At 50.0% G+C, this 8,571-nt stretch overlaps 1 long non-coding RNA gene across 1 annotated transcript; it reads right to left on the bottom strand.

Moving 5' to 3' along the window:
• Positions 1 to 1,533: 1,533 nt before the first annotated feature.
• On the bottom strand, positions 1,534 to 8,082 carry LOC121344833. Its single transcript, XR_005953887.1, has 3 exons — positions 7,995 to 8,082; positions 2,189 to 2,293; positions 1,534 to 1,549 (listed from the first exon to the last, which is right to left on the bottom strand). It is a non-coding gene; the product is annotated as an uncharacterized LOC121344833 (long non-coding RNA).
• Between the last annotated feature and the right edge of the window lie 489 nt (positions 8,083 to 8,571).

Below are 8,571 nucleotides of genomic sequence, written 5' to 3'. Positions count from 1 at the left end.
CTGGGAACGGGGTCAGGGACTGCGGGGGGAAAAACGGGAATGGGATTGGGAATGGGATCTGGGAAGGGAATTGGGGATGGAAATGGGGAATGGAAACTGGGAACGGAGTCAGGGACTGGGGGGGGAAACGGGAATGGGATTGGGAATGGGATCTGGGAAGGGAATTGGGGAATAAAAACTGGGAATGGAATTGGGGATGGAATTGGGAATGGAAAAGGGAATGGAATTTGGGAAGGGAAACTAGGAATGGATTTTGGGAATGGAATTTGGGAATGGAAATGGGGAATGGAATCTGGGAATGGAATTGGGGAATGGAATTTGGGAACGGAATTCGGGAATGGAAATGGGAACGGGGTCAGGGACTGCGGGGGGAAATGGGAATGGGATTGGGAATGGGATCTGGGAATGGGATCTGGGAACGGGGTCAGGGACTGCGGGGGGAAACGGGAATGGGATTGGGAATGGGATCTGGGAATGGGATTGGGAATGGGATCTGGGAAGGGAATTTGGGAATGGAAATGGGGATGGAAATGAGGATGGAATTGGGAATGGAATTGGGGATGGAAACTGGGAACGGAGTCAGGGACTGCGGGGGGAAAACGGGAATGGGATTGGGAATGGAATCTGGGAAGGGAATTTGGGGATAAAAACTGGGAACGGGGTCAGGGACTGCGGGGGGAAAACGGGAATGGGATTGGGAATGGGATCTGGGAAGGGAATTGGGGAATGGAATTTGGGAAGGGAAATTTGGGAATGGGAACTGGGAACGGGGTCAGGGACTGCGGGGGGAAACGGGAATGGGATTGGGAATGGGATCTGGGAATGGGATTGGGAATGGAAATGGGAATGGAATTTGAGAATAAAAACTGGGAACGGAGTCAGAGACTGCGGGGGGAAAATGGGAATGGAATCCGGGAATGGAATCTGGGAATGGAATTAGGAATGGAAATGGGAATGGAAATGGGGATGGAAATGGGGATGGAAATGAGGAATGGAAAATGGGAAGGGAATTGGGGAATGGAAATGGGAAAGGGAATGGAATTGGGGATGCAAATGGGGAATAAAATCTGGGAACGGCGTCAGGAACTGCGGGGGAAAAACGGGAATGAGATCTGGGAAGGGAATTTGGGAATGGAATTGGGGATGGGAATGGGAATGGAATTTGGGGATGGAATTGGGAAATGGAAATGGGAATGGAATCTGGAAATGGAAATGGGGATGGAAATGGGAATGGAATTAGGAACGGAATTGGGAATGGAAATGGGAATGGAATCTGGAAATGGAAATGGGGATGGAATTGGGAATGGAATTGGGAATGGAATTGGGAATGGAATTGGGGATGGAATCGGGAATGGAATTGGGAATGGAATTGGGGATGGAATCGGGAATGGAATTGGGAATGGAATTGGGAAATGGAAAAGGGAATGGAATCTGGAAATGGAAATGGGGATGGGAATGGGAATGGAATTAGGAACGGAATTGGGAATGGAAATGGGAATGGAATTTGGGGATGGAATTGGGGAATAAAATCTGGGAACGGGGTCAGGGACTGAGGGGGAAAAACGGGAATGAGATCTGGGAAGGGAATTTGGGAATGGAAATGGGGATGGAATCTGGGGATGGAAATGGGAATAGAATCTGGGGATGGAATTGGGAATGGAATTGGGAAATGGAAATGGGGAATGGAATCTGGAAATGGAAATGGGGATGGAAATGGGAATAGAATCTGGGGATGGAATTGGGGATGGAAATGGGGATGGAATCTGGGGATGGAACTGGGAATGTAAATGGGAATGGAATTAGGAATGGATTTGGGAATGGAAATGGGAATGGAATTAGGAATGGAATTGGGAATGGAATCTGGGAAAGGAATTGGGAATGGAAATGGGAATGGGAATTTGGGATGGAATTGGGGAATGGAATCTGGGAATTGAAATGGGAATGGAATTTGGGAATGGAATTGGGGAATAAAAACTGGGAACGGAGTCAGGGACTGCAGGGGGAAAACGGGAATGAAAATGGGAATGGAATTGGGGATGGAATTGGGGATGGAAGTGGGAATGGAAATTGGGAATGAAAACCGGGAGTGGAATCAGGGACTGGGGCTCGGGCACGGGTTCGCTATTGAAGGGGATCGCGTTAATTAAGCTAACGAGGGCTAATTAAGCTAATTAAGGCGGGCACTCACGCTGACGTGCAGCTCGCCGAGGAAGGATCCCAGCAGCGCTCGGCTCAGGCCCAGGGCGCGCTCCCGCTCCGCGCCCCGCGGGGAACGGATCCAGGGCCCCAGGTGCTGGGAACGGGAACAGCCCGGGATAACCGGGAATTCCGGGGGAATTACGGGGGAAATTCCGGGGGGGAATTCCGGGGGGAACAGCCCGGGATAACCGGGAATTCCGGGGGGAATTCCAGGGGGAACATCCTGGGATAACGGGGAATTCCAGGGGGGAATTCCAGGGGGAACAGCCTGGGATAAGGGGGAATTCCAGGGGGAACATCCTGGGATAACGGGGGAATTCCGGGGGGAATTCCAGGGGGAACATCCCGGGGGAACAGCCTGGGATACCGGGGGGAATTCCAGGGCGAACAGCCTGGGATAACCGGGAATTCCGGGGGGAATTCCGGGAGGAAACATCCCAGGGGGAACAGCCTGGGATAACAGGGAATTCTGGGGGGAATCCCGGGGGGAACAGCCTGGGATAACCGGGAATTCCGGGGGAAATCCAGGGGGGAATTCCGGGGGGACAGCCCGGGATAACGGGGAATTCCGGGGGGAATTCCAGGGGGAACATCCCGGGGGAACAGCCTGGGATAACGGGGAATTCCGGGAGGAACAGCCTGGGATAATGGGGAATTCCGGGGGGAACAGCCTGGGATACTGGGGGAATTCCAGGGGGGAATTCCAGGGGGAACATCTCAGGGGAAATTCCAGGGGGAAAATCCAGGGGGAATTCCAGGGGGAACAGCCTGGGATACCGGGGAATTCCGGGGGGAACAGCCTGGGATACTGGGGGAATTCCAGGGGGGAATTCCAGGGGGAACATCTCAGGGGAAATTCCAGGGGGAAAATCCAGGGGGAATTCCAGGGGGAACAGCCTGGGATACCGGGGAATTCCGGGGGGAACAGCCTGGGATACTGGGGGAATTCCAGGGGGGAATTCCAGGGGGAACATCTCAGGGGAAATTCCAGGGGGAAAATCCAGGGGGAATTCCAGGGGGAACAGCCTGGGATACCGGGGAATTCCGGGGGGAACAGCCTGGGATACTGGGGGAATTCCAGGGGGGAATTCCAGGGGGAACATCTCAGGGGAAATTCCAGGGGGAAAATCCAGGGGGAATTCCAGGGGGAACAGCCTGGGATACCGGGGAATTCGGGGGGGAACAGCCTGGGATAACGGGGAATTCCGGGGGGAATTCCAGGGGGAACAGCCTGGGATACCAGGGAATTCCGGGGGGAATTCCGGGGAGAACATCCTGGGATTGCAGGGGGAACATCCTGGGGTCCTGGGGGAATTCCGGGGGGAATTCCAGGGGGAACAGCCTGGGATACCGGGGCAAGATACCGGGGGGAATTCCAGGGCGAACAGCCTGGGATAACCGGGAATTCCGGGGGGAATGCCGGGAGGAACAGCCCGGGGGAACAGCCTGGGATACCGGGGAATTCCGGGGGGAATTCCGGGAGGAACAGCCCGGGGGACCGGGGGAAATTCCAGGGGGAACAGCGGGATACCGGGGCAATTCCAGGGGGAAATTCCAGGGGGAACAGCCTGGGATAACGGGGAATTCCGAGGGGAACAGCCTGGGGTCCCGGGGGAATTCCAGGGGGAAAATCCAGGGAGAACATCCCGGAATACTGGGGGGAATTCGGGGGAACAGCCTGGGATAACGGGGAATTCCGGGGGAAATTCCAGGGGGAACAGCCTGGGATAACGGAGAATTCCCGGGGGAATTCCAGGGGGAACAGCCTGGGATAACGGGGAATTCCGGGGGAATTCCGGGGGGAACAGCCTGGGATAACCGGGAATTCCGGGGGAATTCCGGGGGGAAATTCCAGGGGGAACAGCCTGGGATAACGGGGAATCCAGGGGGGAATTCCAGGGGGAACAGCCCAGGATAACGGGGGGAATTCCAGGGGGAACAGCCCGGGATAACGGGGAATTCTGGGGGGAATTCCCGGGGGAACAGCCTGGGATACCGGGGTAATTCCAGGGGGAAATTCCAGGGGGGAATTCCGGGATTGCAGGGGGAAACATCCTGGGATCCCAGGGGAATTCCAGGGGGAACATCCCGGGGGAATTCCAGGGGGGAATTCCAGGGGGGAATTCCAGGGGGAACATCCCAGGATTCCAGGGGGAACACCCTGGGATTGAAGAGGGAAATTCCAAGGGGAACATCGTGGAATTCTCAGGGAAAATCCTGGGATTCTGCAGGGAACATCCTAGGATTCCAGGGGGAAAATTCCACAGGGAAAATACTGGGATTCCAGGGGGAATATCCCAGGAAAATCCTGGAATTCCACAGGGAAATTGCCAGAATTCTACAGGGAAAATCCCAGAAATCTGGCAGGAAAACCCTGGGATTCTACAGGGGAAATCTTGGAATTCTGGCAGGAAAACTCTGGAATTCTGGAGGGAAAATCCTGGAATTCTAGTGGGAAAATCTTGGAACTGTGGTGGGAAAATCCTGAAAATCTACAGGGCAAGTCCTGGAATTCTGCTGGAAAAATCTTGGAATTCTACAGAAAAAAATCCGGGGATTTTTTTCCAGGAAAACTCTGGAATTCCAAGGACAAAATCTTGGAATTCTACAGGGGAAACCCCGGAATTTGGATGAGAAAACTCTGGAATTCTGGAGGGATAAACCTGGAATTGTGGCAGATAAATCTTGGAATTCTGGTGGGAAAACCCTGGGATTTTACAGGGAAAATCTTGGAATTTTTGCAGGGAAATCCTGGAATTCTGGTGGGAATACCCTGGGATTTTACAGGGAAAATCTTGGAATTTTTGCAGGGAAATCCTGGAATTCTGGTGGGAAAATCCTCGGGGACAGGAGGTTCCGTAGGGATGGATCCCGAGCTGCTCCTTGGAAATTCCCCATTCCCCACCCCCATTCCCAAAATTCCCATTCCAAACTTTCCCTCCCCATCCCCATTCCCAGAATTCCCATTGCCGGAATTCCCAGAATTCCCAATCCCATTCCATCCCCATTCCCATTCCCATTCCCAATTTTCCACCCCCATTCCCAGAATTCCCATTGCCGGAATTCCCAGAATTCCCAATCCCATTCCATCCCCATTCCCATTCTTCCCATTATTCCCAGAATTCCCATTCATAGTTTTCCATCCCCATTCCCAGAATTCCCAAATTCCCCAAAATTCTCAGAATTCCCATTCCCAGTTTTCCATCCTCATTCCCAGAATTCCCAAATTCCCATTCCCAGAATTCCCCCTCCCAATTTTCCCAACCCCATTCCAAACCTCTCATTCCCAAAATTCCCATCCCCATTCCCAGAATTCCCAAAATTCCCATTCCACCCCCATTCCCAGAATTCCCATTCCTGCAATTCCCATTCCCAGAATTTCCATTCCCAATTTTCCTTTCCCATTCCCAGAATCCCCTGAACTCCCAAATTCCCAGAATTCCCAAAATTCCCATTCCTTGGAATTCCCTCATTCCCATTATTTCCCTCCCCATTCCCAGAATTCCCAGAATTCCCAATCCCCAGTTTCCCATTCCTGGAATTCCCAAAAATCCCAGGATTCCCATCCCAAGCATTCCCGGAATTTCCATTCCCAATTTCCCCTTCCCATTATTCCCACTATTCCCAGAATTCCCAAAATTCCCATTCCACCCCCATTCCCAGAATTCCCATTCCTGCAATTCCCATTCCCAATTTTCCCTTCCCAGTATTCCCAGAATTTCCATTCCCAACTTTCCTTTCCCATTCCCAGAATCCCCTGAACTCCCAAATTCCCAGAATTCCCATTCCTTGGAATTCCCTCATTCCCATTATTTCCCTCCCCATTCCCAGAATTCCCATCCCCATTTCCCATTCCTGGAATTCCCAAAAATCCCAAGATTCCCATCCCCAGCATTCCCGGAATTTCCATTCCCAATTTCCCCTTCCCATTATTCCCACTATTCCCAGAATTCCCAAAATTCCCATTCCACCCCCATTCCCAGAATTCCCATTCCTGGAATTTCCATTCCCACTTTTCCCATTCCCAGGAATTTTCCCATTCCCAGAATTCTCAGAATTCCCGGAATTCCCAAATTCCCAATTCCCCGTTCCTCAGAATTTCCCCAAGATCCCAAAGGATCCCGGAACCTCCCTGAACTTCCCAGAATTCCCAAAATAATTCCCAAAAAATCCTGAGCCAATTCCCAAAACCTTTCCCAAAATCCCTAAAAAACCCCAACGTAATTCCCAAAATAATTCCTGAAATCCCAGAAATTCCCAAAATAATCGCCAAAATTCCCAAAATAATTCCCGTTACACCCCAAATAATCCCAGAAATTCCAAAAAAACTCCCAGAATTCCCAAAATAATCCCCAAAATTCCCAAACTAATTCCCATTACACCCCAAATAATCCCAGAAATTCCAAAAAAACTCCCAGAATTCCCAAAATAATACCCAAAATTCCCAAACTAATTCCCATTACACCCCAAATAATCCCAGAAATTCCCAAAAAATTCCTAGAATTCCCATCATAATTCCCCGAACGACTCCCGAAATCACTGAAATTCCCAAAAAATCCCAGAAATCCCCCAAAAATCCCCAGAATTCCCAAAATAACCCCCAGAATTCCCGAAATAATCCCAAAAAATCCCAAAATAATTCCCCGAACGACTCCCGAAATCACTGAAATTCCCCAAAAATCCCCAGAATTCCCAAAATAATTCCCATTACAACCCAAATAATCCCAGAAATTCCCCAAAAATCCCCAGAATTCCCAAAATGATCCCCAGAATTCCCAAAATAATTCCCATTACAACCCAAATAATCCCAGAAATTCCCCAAAAATCCCCAGAATTCCCAAAATGATCCCCAGAATTCCCAAAATAATTCCCATTACAACCCAAATAATCCCAGAAATTCCCCAAAAATCCCCAGAATTCCCAAAATAACCCCCAGAATTCCCAACATAATTCCTGTTCCACCCCAAATAATCCCAGAAATCCCCAAAAAATTCCCAAAAAACCCAAAATAATTCCCCGAACGACTCCCAAAATCCCTGAACTTCCCAAAATCACTCCCAGAAATCCCAAAACAATCGCCAAAATTCCCAAAATAATTCCCCGAACGACTCCCGAAATCACTGAAATTCCCCAAAAATCCCCAGAATTCCCAAAATAATCCCCAAAAAACCCCAAAATAATTCCACGAGCGACTCCCGAAATCCCTGAACTTCCCAAAATAACTCCCAGAATTCCCAAAAAATCCCCAGAATTCCCAAAATAATCGGAAAAATTCCCAAAATAATTCCCGTTACTCCCCAAATAATCCCAGAAATTCCCCAAAAATCCCCAGAATTCCCGAAACAATTTCTGTTCCACCCCAAATAATCACAGAAATTCCCAAAATAAATCACAGAATTCCCAAAATAATCCCCAAAAAACCCCAAAATAATTCCCCAAACGACTCCCGAAATCACTGAAATTCCCCAAAAATTCCCAGAAATCCCCAAAAAATCCCTAGAATTCCCAAAATAATTCCTGTTCCACCCCAAATAACCCCAGAAATCCCCAAAAAATTCCCAGAATTCCCAAAATAACCCCCAGAATTCCCAAAATAATTCCCCAACCGACTCCCGAAATCACTGAAATTCCCAAAATCGCTCCCAGAATTCCCAAAAATCCCCAGAATTCCCGAAATAATTCCCAAAAAATCCCATCATAATTCCCCGACTGACTCCCGAAATCACCGAACTTCCCAAAACCGCTCCCAGAATTCCCAAATTTCCCGAATTTCCCGAATTCCCGGGGGCACTCACGGCAAAGAGCTCCTGCAGGCCGCGGGGGCCGCGCCGGCGCCGCAGCAGCGCCCCCAGCAGCTCCAGCAGCGCCGCCCCCGCCGCGTCCCGGGGAAATTCCTGGGAAAAAGCCGGAATTCCGAGCTCGGGGAAAGGCCGGGAGCAGCCCCAGGCCGTGCCATGAGAGGATAGGCAGGGAAAAAACTGGGAATTTTGGGGGTTTTCCGGGATTTTGGGTCAATTTTTGGGGGATGAGGGATGGAGGGTGTTGGAAATTGAAGGAAAATTTGGGAAAAGGGAAAAAAATCTGGGAATTTTGGGCCAGGAAAAATCCCTGGAATTCCCAAATCCGTCCAAGGAATTTCCATTCCAGGGAAAAAAAAAGGGAATTTTGGGGTTTTTCCCGATTTTTGGGTTTAAATTCTGGTGGATGAGGGAAGGAGGGGGTTAAAAATCCCAGGGAAATTTGGGAAAAGGGAAAAAAATCTGGGAATTTTGGGCTTGGAAATATTCCTGGAATTCCTAAATCTGTCCAAGGTCATGTGATTCCAGGGAAAAAAATGGGAATTTTGGGGGTTTTCCCAATTTTTGGGTCAAA

This window comes from Onychostruthus taczanowskii, unplaced genomic scaffold (genome assembly GCF_017590055.1).
Source record: "Onychostruthus taczanowskii isolate IOZ18803 unplaced genomic scaffold, ASM1759005v1 scaffold688, whole genome shotgun sequence".
Lineage (NCBI taxonomy): Eukaryota > Metazoa > Chordata > Aves > Passeriformes > Passeridae > Onychostruthus > Onychostruthus taczanowskii.
This window is presented reverse-complemented; position numbering and strand designations above follow the sequence as displayed.